At 40.4% G+C, this 21427-nt stretch overlaps 1 protein-coding gene across 4 annotated transcripts in view; it reads left to right on the top strand.

The window, feature by feature from the left end:
• The window catches only part of ATP2B2 (ATPase plasma membrane Ca2+ transporting 2), a 412410-nt gene that overhangs the window by 131407 nt on the left and 259576 nt on the right, over nt 1-21427 (top strand). For all 4 annotated transcript variants that reach the window (XM_030501298.2, XM_030501304.1, XM_030501296.1 and 1 more), the window contains one exon: nt 10225-10329. The gene's annotated coding sequence lies outside the window, so the exon portion shown is untranslated. The remainder of the gene's footprint in view (nt 1-10224; nt 10330-21427) is intronic.

Raw genomic sequence — 21427 nt, 5'->3', positions numbered from 1 at the left:
TTGTGAAGTGCTGCCAACACACCGATCATTCACACTGTCATTGCAAAAATAGTAAGGGCTGTGAGATCTGCTTTGCCTAATTCTGCACCGAGTAGGTGCATGTGGGCTATGGGAACTCAGCTGCAGCGGTCACCAAACTGAACTTCTTGTTTTATGGGCAGTGTTTGGATGTTTCTTCTTTTAATCTTTTTCCTCCTGGAACAAGGTCAAGAGGGTTCTTTTTTCATTTGCTCCAGTATTAGGTTTCTTTGCCCCATTTATAACAAACCCTTTAGGAGCTAAGCACATAAGGAAATCCTGCAGGATATGGAAGCTGTTTTTTTAATTTTAGGTGCTAATTTTAAAGGAAGAGACATTTGGGCAGTATTATTACTTGCATGCTTTCAAGCACTAGAAATCTGGAAGAGTCTTTTGTGTTTCAGAGGCAAATAAAATTTGCCTTTTCCTTTTTTCCCTGTGAGCCAGGTTGAATTAATTGGAAAGAAATGAAACTGATTCATTTTGGCTTAGGAAGTCTATTTTGAAGATTAATAATTCTGAGTGGGGAATAGGATGGCATTTTGCATGCAATATCTAAATTATTATTGATTACAACATCCAAGCCAAGGTGATGAGCTTTGTGTAGGCCAGTATTTAGTGATCTGCAGCAGCTTACTGAGTAGTTTTTGTTTTATTGGTGTCTTTGGGTAGTAGTCTGAAGGGAAAAAAAGTTGCCAAGTTGCCTGTTAGAGAGCAGATCATAATGGCTGTAAAGAAGCAGGAGACTAAGAAACTGTAAACTGACAGAGGAGATATTGAGATGAGCTCTTTGGAAGAGTTTCTTCCCTGTGAGGGTGCTGAGGCGCTGGCACAGGGTGCCCAGAGAAACTGTGGCTGCCCCATCCCTGGCAGTGTTCAAGGCCAGGTTGGACACAGGGGCTTGGAGCAACCTGCTCTAGTGGAAGGTGTCCCTGCCCATGGCAGGAGTTGGAACTGGATGAGCTTTAAGGTCCCTTCAAACCCAAACCAGGCTGGGATTCTGTGAATACTTTTCCTTATTTTCAGAGATCAAAGCAAAAATTTAACAACTTGTTAAACTGCGAAGCAAATAGGGCAAGTTAGTCAGAAGCTGTACATACATTATAATAATTACAAAAAGTGCAAAAACTAATTAGATTTCAAAAAATTATTCTCACAGTGAAGAGCTGCTGCCTAAGATCTCATCTCAGTCTCCCCTCTGTCAGTTTAAAGCCATCCTGCCTTGTCCTGTCCCTGCCTGCCCTTGTAAAAAGTTCCTCTCCAGCCCTCGCAGCAGCTCCGGGGCCTCCTCTGGCCTCGCTCCAGCAGCTCCACGTCCCTCTTGTGCTGTTGCCCCAGAGCTGGATCAGGACTGCAGGGGGGGTCTCCCCAGAGCGCAGCAGAGGGGCAGGATCCCCTCCCTGACCTGCTGCTCACGCTCTTGGGGTGCAGCCCAGCACATGGGGGGTTCTGGGATCAAGCGCACACGGCTGGGTCATTCTTGCAATCACCTTTACCTGTGGTAGAAGACAGCGCTGAAAGTCCCTGTCTTCCTTCCACCATTGAATGCTTGCTATGAGGGTTCCTGTACCTGCTTTCCTCCTGAAGTGTTTTCTCTCTTTTACCTTCCTTTAAATACGCAAGATCCTTGCTTGACAAAGACTAGTGTCACTCTAGCCTGAAGAGTGTAGGTGTGCCATTGTGCTGGCTCCCATTCCAGCTGCAAGAACTGCCTTGTCTATTGAGCCATTATCTTGTTTTCCCAACTGCTCTTTCCTTGGTTGCCATAACTTCTAGAATCACAATGGCACAAGGTAGGGTCAGCAGCCCAGGGCAGGGCATTAAGCAGCACCATATGCACATAGCTTCAGTTTCACCCTTTTACCTGTTGAAGCAAACAAGCACCCTTTAAGTCCTGTGAGCTTCTGAGATGTCTTCCTGTGAGCCAGGTACACCTTTGAACTGCCATGTTTCAGGGCAGCTGAGGATTCAGGAGGAGTCATAAACTGCTGCTACTCTCAGGCAAGATAGGGCTGGTCTTGTACATCTATCATGGGTTTGTTCACCCATGGGAAGCAGCTTCCAGCTTTCCCTAGATCAGGAGCTTAGAGACTTGTAACAAGCCTTTATTTGGGAGTTACAAGTGTGATTTGATATCCCTTTTCCCTCTGTGCTTGGCATACCGTGAGTAACATTAACCTCACATAGTTTGGATAATTTCTTTGTGCATGTATTTCCTATTAATCTTCTTGCATTAAATTCCTGCAGTATTTATGCTATTATCACATATCAGTTCCACTTCAGTCACACAGAGCATGAGGGGTAATCCAGATTCCAAAAGCAAGGAAATGCCAAGAAAAAAATTTGCCATTTACAACAGAATTCACTATTCAAATTATTTATTTCATCCAAGCATGAAGCAGAATTAAAAAGTGCTTAAAAGTAATGTTGCAGCTGGCTGCTCAAATAGTGCTTTGGTAACAGCACAGCTGATCAAGCAGTGCCTTCTGGGCAGGTGGTCCCTGCTGCAGGATGGGCTCCTTTAAATCTCTTCAAGTTGCAAGTTTGCGTAGGTGAAGTTCCCATTCCTCCCTCTAATAACTGTTGGAATTTTTGGTGTGGTTGTTTTTTGGTTGTTTTGATGGGGTTTTTTTTAATCCTGTGTTAGGTTTGTTGTGCAAGTGGAGGTGGTTATGTTTGTACATCTTCATCAGAGACTGCAGTGATAGGACAAGGGGTAATGGGTTTAAATTTAAAACAGGAGAAGTTCAGGTTGGATACAAGAAAGAAGTTCTTTACTGTGAGGGTGCTGAGGCACTGGAACAGGTTGCCCAGAGAAATGGTCAATGCTCTATCCCTGGCAGTGTTCCAGGCCAGGTTGGACAGAGCCTTCAGTGACATGGTCTAATGTGAGGTCTCCCTGCCCATGGGAGGGGGGTTGGAACTAGATGATCTTAAGGTCCTTTCCAGCCCAAACCATTCTATGGTTCTGTGATGGACTGGGAGAAAGGCCAACGTGCTCCCTTAGAAATGCCTGTGGTACAGTAAGTGAAGGCCAACAGGTGACCCTCTTACTCATCGCAGAAGACTTAGTAACTTTGTGCAGTGCAGCACATGATGAATCTGTCTTACACACTATGGTATGAGCTGATGGCTGGATCCCTGCTCTGTGCTTGGGCTTTTGGTGTTCATTAGGAGCCCAGAAACAAAGTTTTGTTTCTTTCATCTTTACTTTTTTTCCTCCTCTTAAATACATTAAGGGAGTTTTCCTCTAGGATTTTACCTCCATTATTTCCATGTATATTTGAATTTTGTTCCTTCCAGCTTAAAATTTTCCAGTACCTAAATCAAAATGACCCCATTATAAACTTGCAGTCAGTTTGGTAATATAACAACTTAATAGTATTATATAAACGTGTTTCTTGCAAGAAAATTTGTTTTGAATGAAACCATATGCACACGTTAATGGGAAATATTTGTCACACTTTTGCTTTTCTACCATTTTTTGTATGTTTCAATAGTTACTAATAGCATCCTTCAGAAACTTCTCTGATGAGAGAGTATAGAGCAGATTTTTTTAATGCCGTAACTGAAGTTACGATTTTAAATGTCTTGGATGTGATTCCAGACAAAGCTGAATGAGAGTGTGGTCCCTGACTGAGTATATGGCTGTAATTACACTGAGGGACTTTGCTGATGTTATATAAACCACTAGAGCAAAACTCCCTCAGTTGATAAATGATCATTCTCCATTTGAGATATAAATCAGTCCATAGGAACTCCTCCTTGTGGAGCTTCTTCTGGGGAACTTGATAGATATCAATCTTATTTTGATTTCATTCCTTGGTCTTTGGCGAGGTTGCAGAACTCGCACCTTTTTCCAGCAGTAAACCAGGGAGGGTGGTACTTTCTGGGGTGTTAAAATTGTGAATTCTAACAGGTTTAAAGTAATCTTCGTGACCTTCCAACATGACACTGCATATTGGTTGTCCTGTAAATCAACTTTCCATCTGCTTTGTAAGCAATGCTTGCTGGTGCTCCGGGTCCCACACCCCAGTCTTCCTGGAGATTTAGCGTGGGGGATTGTTTAGCTGTCAGCTAAAATAGTGCTTCACCATCAAGAGATTTCCATCCAACCAACAGCAGTGGTGATTGCCGTGTGAGAGTACATATGTGACTGTTTTCTGCTACGTGTGGTCAAGCCCTAAGATTTTGCATATGAAAATGGAAGAGATGTTGTCCCAGGAAAGGCCAGCTTCCACAGTCATCCCAGAACGTCGCTTTTGTGTGGAAATGGTTAGTTTGGAGATCATCCATTGGATCCATAGTGGTAGGACTGGTTTTCATACGTGTGTTGAATTTCATCTGGCACTTTAATGTCCAGTTGGAGTTTCGAAAGGTCTTTTCACATGTCTCCATGGTTAGCCCTCATCATTTCACCATGAACACCTTTGCATCTTCACTTGGCTTTGCCAAGTTGCTGCCAGCTCCCTTTTCTGGTTAACATGGGAACACGCAGAGGCTCCCCAAAGGGCTCTGCTGGTGACCTGCTGCCAGCGGGAGAACCAAACGCTTACTCCTGCTCTGGTTCCCATCTTTTAACCAGATTTTTCCTAAGAGCAAAGGCTTTCTAGATTATCTTGTCGTGGCTTCATTTTCATATGACTCTCTTCGTGGAAGGTGTTTTTCAAGCCTACGAATATCCATTAGATTTTGATATATCGAAATCTCTGTCATGCACACGCACGCAGCAGGTTTGTGAGGCATGATTTTCTTTACAGCAAAGGAAGAGCAACTGTCCTCCTTAATAAAAGATGTAGATTTAATAACTCTTTTCTCGTTTTCCTGATAAAGGTGCCAGGCTTACTAGTCTGTATTACCCAGATAGCCACTGTCATCTTAAAATCCTGGAAGGGAACAACCCCCTGCTCTGCTCTGCTGCCCCAGCCTGTCTGCCCAGGAAGAACCTTTTCTTTTGCCTCTTACCTGGCAGTCACTGCTTGTGTGCAGCACCTTGCTTTATACATGGCTTGCTAGTGGCATGTTACACACAAACCTGTGCTTATAAAATCATTGCTGAAGCCAAAATGAAACTGCAAGCTTCAAAATACCTTCAGTTTGCTGGATTTAATATTTTGCATTTTATGCTCTGATACTTAACGTACTATGTAATTTTTTATCTCCCAAATCCTCCTTCTGTATTTCTTTTTCACCCTGCTTTTATGTGCAATACTCATTTCTGAATGCTATTTTTAAACCAAGTTTCTGCCCAGATGGAGCATTTTGCATGTTCTTAACTGTCAGGTTTTATAGTCCAGGATTTTGAACAGCAAGGTCAGTCCATGGGAAGTTCTGTTACTCCTAACGAAGGGTTGGTGGCACTCGTGTTATTTTTGTTTGGTTTTCTGAAATAAATCAGGTGTATGTACTCTCTCAGTAAGATTGATTTTTATGGAGTAAGTGCTTTAGAAAGTGTTCTTGAACATTGAAGAGGATTATATTCATTTATTTATTTATTTTTAATATGAACACATACTCAAATTGTCTGGGATGGGTTCACAGTACTCTCTAGGAAGAGAAAAGATGTTATTTTGGTGAAAACCTCAAGAATAAGTGCTCAGCTATATGGCATCAGCTCATTCTACATAGGTAATTTTTAGGTTTATGTATTTTTTTACTATTTCATTAGGCAAAGAAGAAAGCCATCAAATCCTTTAATGTCATTTTAACTCCAGTTATTAATACTTTTATACTTGGTACTTTCTTGTTAGTGTTGTATTGAAGTGCGGATTTAAGTTGGCATGATAATCTTAGCACAATGGATTAGAAGGAGATGGCACGTTAGCAAATACTCAACAGCCAACAGAGCCTTCATTTCTTCATCCGGGGCAGTAAATATGTGTTGCCCTAATTCTGTAAACTGATTGTAGAATTGTGTAGGTTTGAGAGTTTGAGACTTTTCTCTCATAAACTAAAAGTCCTGAAACCTGGATAAATCCATATTGGTAGAGGTATGACCTATTAGGTGTTTTCTGTAACTTTAAAGGAAAACATGTTTCAACTCTGCTGACTTCTCCTTCTCTTACTCAGTGTGCAGGTAGGACAAGATTACATGGAGGTGTTCTAACCTTGATGCTTGATTACTTCAGATCACATCAGTTTCGTAATTACTGCTGGCTGACAGCTGCTTATGGCTGAGGCAGAGTGATTTGGTGACCTAAGTCCAATTTCTCTTGGTCCATTTGTCAATCAATTGATTCTGTTCCTGCTCTTCCCAGAAGAGCACCCCACGGTTGGAAGGAAAGTGAGTGAGTAGACTTGGAATGACCATAGATGAGGAAAGTTTCCATTCTGCCTCTGTCCAAGAGTCTGAATCCCTTCCACACGAGTATCTAAATGCCTCAGTATTTTGTGATGCATTCTTGCTATGTAAACCTCTCTGGGAAAGGGTCATGGCCTGTCTAATGCCACAGGCTCTTTTTAGGGAATTTCTCAGTTGAAGCCTTTTAAGTAGAGCTATTCCTAAGCACTGAACGTCCTGTAAGGCTACTTTTGCCGTGAAGTTCAAATAGAAAATTAAATAGGTAATATGGAAGGAAACATGGATAATAAAGGAGAAGCTCATTATAGACAAAAAAATACATTTGTGTATTGTTACATCTAGTAGTAGGTGTTACTATGTAATCACAGCATGATGTGCATTGTGTTCCTTTATGTATTTCTTCAGCGCTTTTATTTTAGTTAACCACAGCTTACGTTTCTGGACTTGAGACTATGCTTTGCTAGTATGGTATGAACTTTGTTGAAAGAAAATCTCTTCTTGAAAGAGTTTCCAATCTAATTTAGATTTTAGCTATCTTCCCTTTAAAACATTTAGTGTATGTTCACTGGGGAGAGAGTGCTGGCTTTTCATTGTGATTGGGATTGAATTCTGGGATTAAAACTTGAATGAGCAAGCTACTTTGTTTTAATGGGTGAAGAAACATTTTCTAACTTGGCAGTTTATTCAGCGGTTTAAATTTTTGGTGCCCTCCTGTGTAACACTGGCTCATCCCTTCCTTTTCCTCCTGCAAAGTGGTGGGGTTTTTTGTTTGGGTTTTTATTTTATTTTTTTTTCTTTTTTGTTGATTATTCAATATTTTCAATATTATTTAATTTCAATACCCTGAATTGAAGAGTCCCAGATAAAAATCTCTTTTGGGGAAGGAAGCTTTCTTGATAACTTTGATAACATTTACTTTTACTTTCTAATGCCAAATGAGCTTTCGAGCTAGTAGGTGCCATTAAAGCAAAGAATTTTGTCTTTTGTATCAAAATACAACTCCCAAATGGTGGTAGTTACTAAGTTAACACTTTTTGCCCAACTGTGGGAGTACTAGCATCTTCGAGAGATTCCAATTTTGGTTCTTATTTATGCTTGACATTTAATGTGCTTGACACGCTGATTATTTTACACCTACCTAATTTCTTCTAGCTCAAGGGATAAGGACAATGTTTTAAACAGTTGTGAACGTAGCTGTATGTTATTAAGCAGGTGCCACACTACAAATGGAAGGAAAAAGTCCCCAAACTATTCCTAGAGTCATGGTTTTCAGGTTGCCTATTTCAGGTTCCACTAGAATTGTTCATTAATTTCTTCAGCTGTGCAACTTGGTTATCTGCTTTGTTACCAGGAAGCTAAAGCCTCACTAATATTTCATGTGCTTTGATTTACCTGTATGTATCTGTGTGTATATAGGTGCCTATAGAATACATAGTGCTGGACTGCATACTTACATTGTGTCCTTTGTGATCTAGGGGTGAGGCATTATAGTGGTTCAGAGTGGTTACTGACAGCTTCTATTTTTCCTGAAATTTGAATTCAAATGACATTGTAAAGGAACATATTCTATATAAAATGCAGCCCATTGAGCCAAGCTCATCTGTCTGTAGCACACATTTACTGCAGGTATGGTAGATCTTAGAAGCACTGTTCTTTGTGTTGGTTTATAGATAATTGGGGTATATCATGAGAAAATATCATGGAGAAAAAAAAAATGGCCTAATGTATTCTAAGTATACCTTGTGTAAAGTCTTTCCTCTCCCTTTGCAGAATAAATTTATTAGCCACCTTTGTCGAGTTGTGGTCCATGTTAAATCCATAACTCCCTGCAGTCATGTCAGATATGAGACTCTTTCAGAAAGGGTAAAATGGGTATCATAGGAAGCAGAGGGAAGATGGTGGAAAACCCAAGCTCTGTTGAGAAGTACAGCTGGTGGGCACAACTTCACTGTGTTTCAGCTACTGGAAGTTACATGTAGCTTTTAACTGTCGCAACTATGAGTAAATTGACTTGCATGAAGAGCTGTGAAAAGATGTTACAATACTTTATTTTACAGACCTTTGCAGGGACATTTTAAGTACTTGCCCAAGTCCTCACAAAGCAATTGGCATGGCCCAGCAAAGGGTCCTTGAAGCAGCGCTGACTGAGTGGGTTATAGGAATGATTTTTGAAATGTCTTTATTTCACAATCTTGCCACCTGGTGGTATAGTCTGGCAATAAAAAAATTGCTTAGAAACATGTTCTGAGAGTCATATTGAATTTGGAGGCAAGATTTTAAAAGCTGAATTTAAGACTGGATTATAAGGTATGTTCTTGGGTTTTAGTGTGCAAGTCCGTGTGTTTTGACTCCGTTCTGTCAGTGTCCCATGTTAGGCGCAGCACAAGGTTGTGCATGTCTCTGCATTGAATGTATCTGTTTTCATCCCCACACTGATTTATGCAGACATGAGGGAAGAGAAATATTCGTATGGTCCTGGGGCACCGAGTCATGGCACATTAATCTTCAAAATAAATTTCAGATACAGTTTAAAAGGCCTGGTGTCCATGTCTTGGAATTCCCAGATAAAATTATGCAAACTGAATTTATGGTAAGAACACTTCAGGGCTGCTGTTACCGTAAGACAAGTACTACACATCCAAGCAATATAGAACTTAAATGTATTCAGATAGTTTAAACTTTCATTTGGGCAGGAGGTGGAGACTGAGTGAAGTCAGTGATGTGCAGGAACGTGGCATTTTTAAAACCTAGTGGCAAGGGCCTGGGGGAAGCTCGCTCCTTTGTGCTAACCTAGGCTGAAGAAGATGTGGTCTTACTCGTGTCTGTGGGAAACCCTCATCTATAATACAAGATGTTTTCACATAGTGTTCAAAGGGCATTAAACAATCCAGTTTTTGGAAGCTGGATCCAAGCATGTTTTACTGAGGGGTGTGATGAACTGATCATTAGCTGGGATTTAGAAGTCAGAAGTGGATGTTTTCTCTACCAAGAACATCGCCTCTGGCTGAGCCATATGCTACTGTTTGACACAAGAGTAACTGAGTAAAATTCTGTGAGTTGGCTCAAAAATGGCATCACTCTGGAGCACCGTGTTCCCTTTTAATACAAAAATATGACAATTTTACTATTTCTTGTTATCTTTCTTTATGGTACAGTGTTGATATGTTTGCACGTGGGAATCCTTCACCCCGCAGGACCTTTCTTTCTGGCAGAACTGCTGCCTGCGATTTTGGTGCACCTCCTTGAGTATCTATTATGAAACAAGTCACAATGTCATTTATTCACGATGACATCGGTATGTTGACCTTAAGACCACTCTGTTATTCACTTCCAGGTTCTTATGCCATGCAAGGAACACCAGGGGAATCTCCCTGCCCTGTGCCACCTTCCCCCCCAGACACACACACCCCCCCCAACCCTTGTGGTTAATGTTCTGTATTTGTCCTGTTAGTACGGAATATTAATAGCGTCAAGTAGCTGTTCTGGAGAAGCCTGAAATGCTGAAGGTTTAGACTTATTTTCTTCAGGGTGCTAGCTATTTTTAAAGATGATGGGAATTACAACCACTTGAAAGTCTCCACAGGGCTGTGTGCATTAAAAATACCATTTATTTACATACATGAGAGGCCAGAGGGCTATGGCTGATAAATGGCCAAGAGCGAGAGCTTGTTGGGACTGAAGCGTATAGTTCTGAGCTATTAATACAGATCTTTGGTCACAGAGTTAGAACTTTTTAGCTGCTTTATTTTACTGTAAAATGTCTGTAACTATTTATGACACTGGTTGTTTGCTCTTGGATGTGTTTCTCTTGTGGGGTATCCTTTAGATCAGTCCTTGTTTGTTCTGTTAATTTGCTTAATTCTCTGGGGTTTGTCAAGTCTAATTATCTCTTCTCTTTCTTCCAGTTTTGAAATCGAGATTGATTATCCAACACGAAAAGACCCAGCTGGTTCTATGACTTGGAACCCTGTTTATGAAGCACTCGTTCGTTTTCACAAGACAACAGCACTGTAAGTTGTTTTTTCTCTTTTCTTCCCAAAATGAAAAATCAACTGTTGTAACTTAATGGAACTTGCAGAAAATAGAAAATTCCTGAGGAATTCAACTCTTACTGATAAATAAGATCTTGTTTTTTGGCTTTGTGACACCAGCCAAGGAAATAGAAGTGCTCTATTTGCTTTACTGTGTATAACTAATCAGAGGTTTCTTCCATGTTACATATGTTTTCAAATCATTTAAGGAGAGCTTCCCTTAGTTTGAAAGATCAGTCTGCTTTTTCTTTACCTTGTGTATGAAGGGTGGGGATGGTGAGCGTGACAAATGTGTGTTTTGGGTGGCACTGGTGGTGGGTTATGTAAGGGACATTGCTGAAATCCAGGGCAGGGACCATAAGATGAGTGCAGGAGGAGTGCACTGTCAGGTATGGGGCAGCACGAGCTTATTTCAAGCATTTCTTTAGTTGTAGCTGCACTAGAGGTCAGGCAGCTTGGACTGGCTGAACTTTCTAACCATGTTAAAATGAAGTTGCTCAACTTGCTCTGAATGTGTGAGAATTCCATGATTTTTTTTAAGTGCAAGGAAGAAGCTGGTATTTAGTCTGAATTTTCTGTCACATAGCAAGTGGTTCTAGTGATTTGCAAGAGGCAATATGATAAATATATAATCTGTATTTCCACTTAGTGTCTTTCTTGTTGAAGGTTCCTTAACCAAGAAGGGAAAATGAGGTATAATATTCAGACTACTGTAGGAAAAGGGGAAATAGCACTCACTACCTATTAAATTAAGTTTTGGGCTTATGATGTAGTAGAACCAACAAAGAAAAATTGATAAGTATTTATTCTTAATAGAGTTGAGTACAGTGAAGTATAAGATTACTTTTGATTTTTATGATTACAAGATGTCTGAGCAAGTTTCTGCAATTAAGGCAGCTTTCCATAGCATAGAGCTTTCAGTTCTGCACAGCTGCTATGAAGAAGACTGTATGAACATAGTTTAGAATATTTATTTACTTTTATACTGTGTGGTAAAAACCTTAAAGTGACTGTTGTGTTCTGAGGTTTCTAAAAAGCCTTATGTGATACAAAATGGCACTTGAACAGCTTTAATACATTCAAAATATTGAGTAATGCTTATGTGGATGGAAATTATTCAAGGATTTGCTCTCTTTTGTCACTAACACTTTCCAGATGAATTTCCACCAGGGCGGTAAGTGTGTAGTTCTCCTACACGTAAATGTTTGATAGGCTCTTTCAACTACAACTAACCTAACTTCTATCAAAATGTTCTACTTAGTGCCTCTATTTTTTTGATATAGAGCAGAATGAGAACATAGTCATCATGACTATGTGGGCAACTATAACATCGAGTTGAGCACTACCCCATAGTGACGTCAGTCTTTGGCTGCAGTAGGTTGGCACTGTTGCTTTAATGAAGGTTTGAATAGGTGCTATAAGCTGTGCAGACCAAATACTGTGCTTATCTTTCAAAATACTAGAGATTCAAGCTTGGTTTTTCCAAAACTCTTAAAACAAGTAGTCTGTAATCTAGTTGTCAGACATTTAATGTCTGCAAGAGACTGAACAGCTAAGACAGGCTTACTAGGCAGGGAACTTAGTCATTCAGCTATTTAAGAAAAAAAAAAAAGCCTCCCCAAGAGTTTTGTACTTTTTATTTCTTGCAGAGAAATAGGAAGAGGTCAAAATACCATCGTCTTTTCTGTTCCTTAATATAATGCCCAGCGTTGTTGGTTTCTGTTGTGGAAGGCAAACTGCCAGGCACAATCACACAATGGAGAACGCTCGTAAAAATAAAAAACCTGGAAAACCCCAAACAAACCTTTGTAGGGAACACACTGTGGTGAGCCTCTCAAACACTGCACGAGGCAGATGCAGTGGGCTCAGAGTCTAACTCTGCCTGGGGGTCACTATCGTTCAGCGTGCCTCTGGAGCAGCACTGAGGTTGCATGTACATAATCTGGTTAGATCCTAACACCAGAAGACAAGAGAGACAGGAGGAACACTGCTTTGACTGGGGGATTTTGTCTGGGGAGGCCAGGAGCACGTGAGGATTATTTCTTCACTACGGTAACTGCAGCTCTTGTCCTCTCCTAAAGATGTTCCATATGAAATCCTTCATGGTTTTGTTTTGTCATTCTTGTGATTTATCTAAGTTACGAAGGAAGATACTTACTAAGGAAGACATACTTTGGTGCTCTTCTCTCCTCTTGTTCAATTTGGCCTGCAGGTGTAGCTCCTTGCTGAGATCAGGCTTAGCTCTTTTTAGACAAAATACTAGTTTGTTTCTTTTTTTCCTTGTTATTACTAAAATGTGTGTTTTGCTTGTGGATCTTGTTTAGCTGCTTTAAATTTGAAGTCTGTTTTTTGCCTGCTGTTATCCATGTTGGAGTTCCATTGACTTCACTGAATACTGTACTCTTGGCTGAACAAAGTAGATAAATTCTCTGTTTGCTGTCAGTTTGATGATACAGTCATCTTCTGTAGCAATCCCATCCATTTTTCCCTGGAGAATTCATCTGAGTCAGAAGTATTAACACCATTCTCAAATGGGGATCTGGGACTTCCCAGCTTTTGCAGAGTGGTGTAATCCATCTCACTTCCTACATCTCTTTCTCCTAAGCCAGAGTCTTTCAGAAAAGCCAGTGGAACTGGAGAAGAGTCTGTGACTGATGCCAGGCGTGACCCCCCCTTTGCCATGCTCCTCTTGTCACCCTGGCCATGTTGTGCCTCAGGTTGGCTTTGGGCTCCTTGTGTCTTTGGTCGTGACTTCTCTCTGTAGTATTCTGAGACCCAGGGTTTGAATTTTCTGGATTCTTAGTCATTCACACTGCCTATTTGGATGGACTGAGTGACTTATTCTTAGGTCTTGTTTTGGGTTCCTCAGTAATCTCTCTCTGCAGATGTCGGTGCTTCAGCACTGAGTGAAGTGATGCTTTGCTTTTTATGTATGCAAGCAACACATGGTCTGCAGCCAGCTACTTACACTCACAAAATACTTAAGAATATGTTGAAATGCAAGGTCTTACAGAAAATGCAAATGTATTACTTACTACTTTTCCTTTGATTCTCATGATAGATTTCTGGAGAGTGCTCTGAGGCTTTTTTTTTTTTGGTGCTATCACTACTTTGCCTTCATGCTTATGCTAATTTTCTTTCTTTGCCAGAGCCCCATAACATTTGTTATCAGTAGCTACAATTTCCTGCCACCTGTGGTGGAATATATTTCTTCATTATGAGCTTTTTGCTGCTTCCTCAAGTTTTGTTTTTGATTAGCTGCTATGGAATTTTTACATATCATTTGCTTGTCCTGCAAAACTTAATCATCTGATAGATATGAAAATTGCTGCTTCTAGTTTATATTGGCCCAAATCCCTTCGTGCCAGTTCCTGGTCCCAGTACTAGACTAGTACTAAATTTAGCACAAGGGAATGTGGTGGAAGACTGGATTTTGTAGGGTTTGTTCTGCTTTGGGTTTGTGGTGGTGGGTTTTTTCCCTTCCCTTCCCTTAAAGTGAAAGAGCACTGAAAGCGCCAAGGTTCAGTTCAGTGACTTCTCTGAATTGGGTTGGGATACAGAGGAGATCACAGCTTTATTCTGAATGTGATGAACATTTTCTTAATGTCATTTGCAGCAACTTCACATCTCTATTTCAGAAGCTATTGTATTTTTAAAGACCTCTTTAAAAATGAGGATGTAAGCAGAGGTTTACCACTCGCGATTAAGTCTTCGTGGAATGATGTACTGTGAATCCGTGTGCACAGATCAGAAGAGATTTATGTATTTACATACAAGTTATACCAGCTATTGGCTTTAGAAATGCAAATATGTATCTGGATGTTGTCCATTGAATGGACTTTTTCCATACTCATTTTAAAAAATCCCAACCTTTTATCACAGGAAGAGCTGTCTAATACCTCATCTATAGTAGGTAGTTTCTCCTTTCCATCAGCATCATCTGGAATAAGGTTAGAGTGTAACAGAAAGAAGCAGGAGTGTATATGAAGGCAAACATAAATTGTACTGGATTTTCAACATCGAAACAGGGACTTGGCAGCTGCAGCTGCAGAGCTTAAAAACTGTAGGAGGAAAGAGAAGGAATGGGTTGGTTTCTCTGTGCTGAATTCTGCTGGAGCAGCTGGTGTGAGCTACGTACCAGAGATGAAACGGTATCATAGGTAAAACTGCCGCTGTCTGGCAGCAGTAATTCATCTGATGGCTGCCAGTGAGGCTGCTGGAGAAACAACTGCTGAGTAGTCGTGCCTAAGAAGAAGAAAGAGCAAAGAATAATTTTCTGTCATCTTTATTGATATTTTTATCTTTACTTTCTATCTTAGCCCCTGGGATATAAATCACAATTTGAAGGGAGATGAGACCATATTAGTCTTTATAAACTGCTTGTATTAGGCAGGAGAAACCTGTTTATGAAACAGTCTATGACACTGCTGAAACAGTTTTAAGAGAGACCTTGCTGGGTCCCTCCTGCCCCACTTATCACCTTCTGGGATGCTGGCCCCGCTCTCACGGGCTGGAGCTGAGTTCCCCCCTTTGTGTGTGCATGTGTGTGTGTTTTGTATGTTTTGTTGTGTTTTCTTCTTCTTTCTTCACCCCCTCCACAAACATCACTGCTGAGGAATTCTTCCTCTTCCCATCATCCCACAGGTCCCCAGGGAAATGGTGCAGTCTTGCTGGAGTAGCATGATTCACCACTGTAAATGTCTCCATCCGTGTTGCTTGAGAAACTGTTGAAAGGGGAATGAAATCTGTGCCCAGTGGGCATAGACATAACTTTCAACAGCTGAACTCTTTTCTTTCTCCTCCCTTTCCTTCGAGGAGTGTGTGCATTTCTACCTGTCAGTGTGCGTTACGGAGGGCATGAAAATAAAGCACATACTTTGGAATATGGTGAGATTAAAGGTGATGCTGAAACTTAGTTTTCTTATAAACTTTTTTCCAAATCCCAGGAAGCAGCATTCCTGAAAATCAGGATATGACAAGGGCTAGTAGCAGATCCTTTCTTTATGGAAAGAGCTTTAGTAACGACGGAACTTCTTGTTCTTGTAACCGGTCCATCAGGGACTTTTTGGGTCAGAAGCTGCATCTGAACCAGAGTTGGTAAAGCTCAGGAGTGGATCATTTGTACCTGTCAGAGAACCCCTCAGTCATGGAGAGAGGTTTGGTAGAGGTTAATTGGTGGATTTTGCAGGTGAGGGAGGATTGCCTTTGGTTAAAAGGATAAGGCCATAGCTCCTGGTCCTTGAAAAATCTGGGAAATGGGTGATCAAGGAGATCCTTGCAGAGCAAAGGCGGGTGTAGCTCCAGATAACAGCTAAGGCGAGGCCCCAACAGGTCCGAGTCCTCTGAGGTGGTTGTGAAAGAAAGAAAAGGAAGATGAAAAAACCCACCTGATGCAATGACAGTAAAGAGCCAGCACAATTGGTTATGTATTTTAGAACAGAATTCAGGGATAGAAAATTGGGATTTGCAAAGGCTAAAGTGGAGGAGAGTGCAGTAGTTAACATGAGGTTATTAAGGATCAGAGATTTTTCTGTCTTCATGGAATTTGAATTATTTCTGTTAAAATACATACTAGTAAAAAGAAAAAGTAAAGCAAAGGAGAAAAGAGGAGAGAAGGACAGCTTGCAAACTTGGAAAAAACATCGTATTGCAATCTGTAGGGGAAAGAAAAATGGCAGAAACAGAAAATCCCCCAAATCGTCATAAGCTTTTTGAATCTTGAGATCAGAAAATAAACTTTAAACAACAAGGTTCATGCATATGAATGCACGTGGGTGTTTGCGTGCCTGTTCATACATACACCATTGTAGTTCATCACCAGCCAGTGTATAGTGAGATTTAAAACTTGTGAAAAGCATCGGTTGTTTTCTGTCTAGAGTCTCATTTTAATCCTTTGATTTTGAAGTCTTGGCCCTTGTGATGGTGTTTCATTGTTTTCATAAGCTGTGTGTGTGACAAGGCTTTTGTTACTTTTCTGTCATCAGATTTGAGTAAAACGTAGGTAATTTTCATACTCTTAAGTTAAAAAAGCATGATTTAGATTTTTCTTTTCCCCTTACTTTTCATTCCCACATTGCATTGGGCTTACAAAAGGCTCTCTTATTATAAGACATTTTCAAAGTTTTTGCAATGGTGGCTCAATCCTTATCTCTTACAAGAAGTTGGAAACTGGTGTGAATGATTCATTTTGAACAGCTATTTTGGTGGTGCATGCATCATCTTAGATACGACTTTACATAAAATGGATGGGAAAATGCTAGTTTATATACCTCCTCCACCTATCTATTTAAATGAAAATCCATAAAACTTGATCAGGAGACTGTCATTTGGATTTATTTGGAAAGAACATTAAAAATACAGTAAGGAAAACCAAGGCAGGAGCTCTGGGCTGGTGAATGGTGATCAGCTAACTGTGAAATGGAGGAAACTCGGCGGGCAGTATCCAAACTCACGCTTGGCTTTAAGCCACAGATGTTTGCAGTGCCTGAAGATAAAATGATCCAAACCAGCTAAAATAAAATCAAAACGGCAGCAAGGCAGAAGACAAGATCTACAAGTGTTCTCACACATTCAGGCAGAAACAACTGCTCTCCAGAGTGGTTTGGGTTGGTTTTTTGGGTTAGTTTTTTTTACTTGTTAGGAAGGATGGAGAAGAAAGGGAGAGGACGGGTCTTTCAGCGGTGTTCTTGGAGCAGGGCTGGATGGGTGAGGTTTCTGAGAAAAAGATACTCAGAGAAGTTAACCTTCCAATGAGAGAATTAGGCTTTTTTTAAAATGTGATTTTGGAAGAAATTAGGATCTTTTGCATTGGCTAACAGTCGTGTTATTTTTACTGCTGTGGGGACTGGCTTCAGATTGCTGCTAGTCTGTTATGTGGTGTGCAGAATTCAGCAGTATGAGGACAAGAAAATACCATGATAATAAGACAGCTATTTTTAAAGTGCAGAAGCAAAATCCTAAAACTACAGTGCAGTTTTCTTCATATATAATCAGAATAAAGTAGTTTGAAAAAACTTGACTACAGCTTTGAACAGTGAATGAATTTAGTGAAACTTCTGTTACACTGGATTTGGATCCTCGATTACTGAGAAAGAATCAGGAAGCAGGAAGAAGATATATAAAATAGAATTTTAATAATCAGTTTATCTTTTCCACTCAAATTGTGAATAATGCAGTTTCAAGGGTTTAGTTTAACCTCTGTACAGCACTATTTCTCTTGTGTACAGGCTGCAGATAGAATTCAATCCAGGCAAAAGTCCTGGGGAGGTGAATGAGATGTACGCTTGCAGGGTTTGACCAGTCAGTGATGAATACTCACTTTTTTGTGAGCAGATGGTGGTTCCAAGTCTGTGCAGAAATATTGTCATAAGTATTTCCTTTGACACTTCTGCTGTTCTAGTCTTTGTCATTATCTATCCTTGTCTAATATTCTAGTCTAGTCCTCCTTCCATTCGGGACATGTTTATTGTAGGAACTATGCGTTTTGTCAAAATATTTAAAGGTGAACAAAGAGAGAGTGTGCTCAGAGAAAGAAATAATTTTGTCATCTTCGAGCTGTGAAAATGACTGATACACATGGTGTGCTCCTGTGTTTTGAATGACCATATATACAAGCAGTGTAAATGGATGAAAGTAAGTTTAGATTTAGAGAAAATAAGTTCCCATGTCTTTCCTGCACTCTTTCTTCTTACAAAATTGGTAGATTTGATTTCTTAATTGAAATTACCACTTTAAACAATGCCTGGTTAGATATCTTAAGAGCATGAAATCCTCTATTTACCAGTGGAGCAGCAAGGGAGCCACAAAGACCAAATCTGAAGTCGCAGCCCGTAACTTCTCGCAGTGCAGGTAGGGCTGGAGCCGCTCCAGTGGATGGTAACAGAGGAGCCTGCTTTGCAAGGGTTGGTCTTTTGCAGTTCAGGGTGGACAAGTGTTCAGGTTTGCTGTATGAGTAGTAGGAACTGCTCTCAAGAGACTCAGCTTTGTTCTTACACTTATGGCACGGCTGCACTTGGTGTTTATCACCCGCACCAAAATGAGTTGCCCGAACAGACAGCAGTGTATTGCTGCGAGAGAGACTTTTTTCTCCAATAGTGTTTTCATGCATTGAAGGAAGTCTTACCAGTCATTTCACAATGTCTGTCCCATGAATTTCTAAGTCAAGGTTGTAATTCACAATACTTTCATTGAATATCACACTGGTTTACTTCCCCGTCAGATTGAGGGTAGCTAACCAAAGCATCTTAGTTTGACTCTGCCGTGAGATTTCAGTGATTCTTTCTATGTCTAAAGTACATGGGATTTCTGTGTTTTAAGTACACTGGGATTATTGGTCTATTTTTCTACCTCTGATGGTTTGCTAAATGAACTTACACGGTCCTGTTGTAAATTGGACTATAAATTGTTTGGTGCAAGAGCGGTGTTGGGTGAATTTTGATAGACAAGATATTTGTAGATCTGAAGTAATTCTGCAATACAGGATTTAACAGCTTTTCCAATAGATGTTTAAAATTTCATTTTTGTGATTTTAATCTTGGTCTAAAGCAGTCCTTTAACTCGTATTCAGAAATAAAAGGCAATTCTCCTAGAAGACATTCTTAATGCTTTATGCAAACTCTTTTACAGGGAGAACTCCTATTGCAAAATGACCTATATCTTTACTGTGACTGATTTGAAAGAGCAAAAGGTCAAAAATCTCCTAATGTGTGTTTGAAATCTGTGTGTCAGCACAGCATGGTTCAGAAGGGCTGCTGGGACTCTGTAGAAATTGCATTTCCTTTTTAATTTTATGGAAAGGATTAGGGAATATTCATTTCGGCTGATGGCTAAAGGGTAAAACAGAATATTTTTAGAATGGAAGATGTGTATCAGAAGAGGGATGCACTCAAAAGAATGTGGCACATGGAAGTATTTCTATGGCTTCATTATTTGTTCATGAAGAAAAACTCTTAGCAAATTTCTTCCTATCTACTATGCTAAATCTGTTTTGTTTGTGTTACTTGGTTAGTGCAGTATTATGCATGACCTTGCTCCCTACTGCAAAGATATCTTGCATAGCAGAATATAATCTAAACCAAAATACAATTTCCCAGAAAGCAATGTTCAGCCATTGATTTATTTACTCCTGTCTTTCCATCACCTATTATTTTTCCGGAGCTGCTCTGTTGATAGTGACCTTGCAAGATGACAGATTAATTTCAGTGCTTAGGAATTTGTGCAGGCTGCTGCTCAATTGTCTATTTTACAATATGTGTATACAATACATAGTATTCCGTAATTCAATTTAAAGCAGTTCAACTTTGAACAACCCAAACTCAAATGCAGGAGAAGCTTTAAAAGCTCATCCATCTTTTTCCTGTTCTCTGCTTAGAGTAGCTCTTCTGTTCCTCCCATAATAGGAGAATAACTTTGCCTCTCATCTCTTCAGTGGCACAGCAAAGCAGAATAGGGACCATGTGTTGTGTAGAGTTTGTAGCTACTCCAAGAAAAGCAGCTACATCACCTCCATCAGCCTCCTGGCTTCTCCTTCCTGAAATGTGTGTAACAGCTGAACCATTGCTTAACCACCTGGATTATTAAACACCAGGGTGGCATTTTTTTGGCTTTTGGGAAGCTGTTTCACCATCACTGGTATTAGTGGAGCAACTTTAAAATAGGATTTTAAAAATAGGATTTAGGGAATCTCTTTAACAGTTTTGCAGCCCTGTTGAAAACCATCGTAGATTTTGCAGCTGACCTGGGTTTTGGGTGGGTTGGTTGGTTGGTTTTTTTGGTTTTGGTTTTAAGTGATCCAAATTGTGCTTGTAAATACTTACTACAAAAGGTGCTGAGAGGAACATATTAACAGCTGGGAGCACATCACTTCATTAATAGTTGAGACTATCCCAATATGTCCTTTATTTGCTATTGGTGGAAAAAATAGTAAAGGGCTGTGAGAACTAACTAGAAAAAGAGGCTGTAACTTGTGATAGATAAGCAAAACTCATTTTTTGGCACCTGTGCAAACCATGGAGTTTCCTGAGCAGAAGTGATTTTGCACAGCAAGCATGCACTACATGTAGATGTTCTCCACTGGGATGTTACAGTTGAGTTTAACAGCTTGAAATTAGAGAAGCTCTGTGGTCAGTGAGGGATCATTGTCAATGGAATAATTACCTTCTTGTGGACGGTAATGATCTACCTTGAGCCCTGTCATGGTTGTAAGGCTTGGTGGGGCTGACGCAGGCTGCTGTCCCATCACGGCTTCAGCTGATGTGAAAACTGGCTCTCGGCCTTTCTGGCTTCCCTTTCTGTTGCCGTCATGGTCCCAGTCCTGCCTTGCTTGGGCTCTTGCACTCATCTTGGAACTGATCCAGCGCAGCTTAGGCTGCAGGGAAGCCACAGCTCTGGAGTAGAAGCAGCCTGTGAACCACATTTATGTGACACTCAGGTTGAAGGAAAAGCCCTGAGGTGGTGCTTGGAGTTTTGCTCCTCAATATTTGCCAGTCTGAACTTTAAAAACCAGGATCAGTAGCTGATTTTGTTAAAAGCACTACTTCTATAATCGATGTGCTCCATTTTTTCCAGGGGCAGCAAACATTGCATAAGATTGTATGTAACTTCAGCATTTGGTTTAATACCCTGTGAATGTTCTGTAGTTAATGCACTTTCAACTACATTTGCATTAAAAGGAAAAGCTTCAGTTCTTCATAATCCTTCTCATCTGTTTTGTTTTGTTTTTTTAAGAGAAGTCATTATTGCAGAAAGCAAAATCAAAACTTCTGTGTCTTTGTGACCTTAAATTTACATTTGAGGTATTGCACCAGCTAGCTTCCATTCCAGACTTTCTTCTTTCTGGTAACTGACTGTCTATCCGCATGCTTTCGCTTGGGCAGTGATAATGTCCTGTAGCTGAAGTTAAGATCCATGAGGAATATTTGTTGACAAAAGTAGCATCCCATGTCCTTCTCCTTGACTATCACTTCTTTCTTGCATTTATCCCAGCAGTGAGCTGGCTAGGGAAGGAAAAAACAGAGCATGCACTGGAGGCAGCTGTCAGATCTGATGGGTGTACTCCATTCTCAGGTTCCTCTGCCGG

Source organism: Strigops habroptila, chromosome 11, assembly GCF_004027225.2.
Source record: "Strigops habroptila isolate Jane chromosome 11, bStrHab1.2.pri, whole genome shotgun sequence".
In the NCBI taxonomy this organism is placed as follows: Eukaryota; Metazoa; Chordata; class Aves; order Psittaciformes; family Psittacidae; genus Strigops; species Strigops habroptila.
Note: the sequence above shows the minus strand (reverse complement) of the source record. Positions and strands in the feature narration are given on the sequence as shown.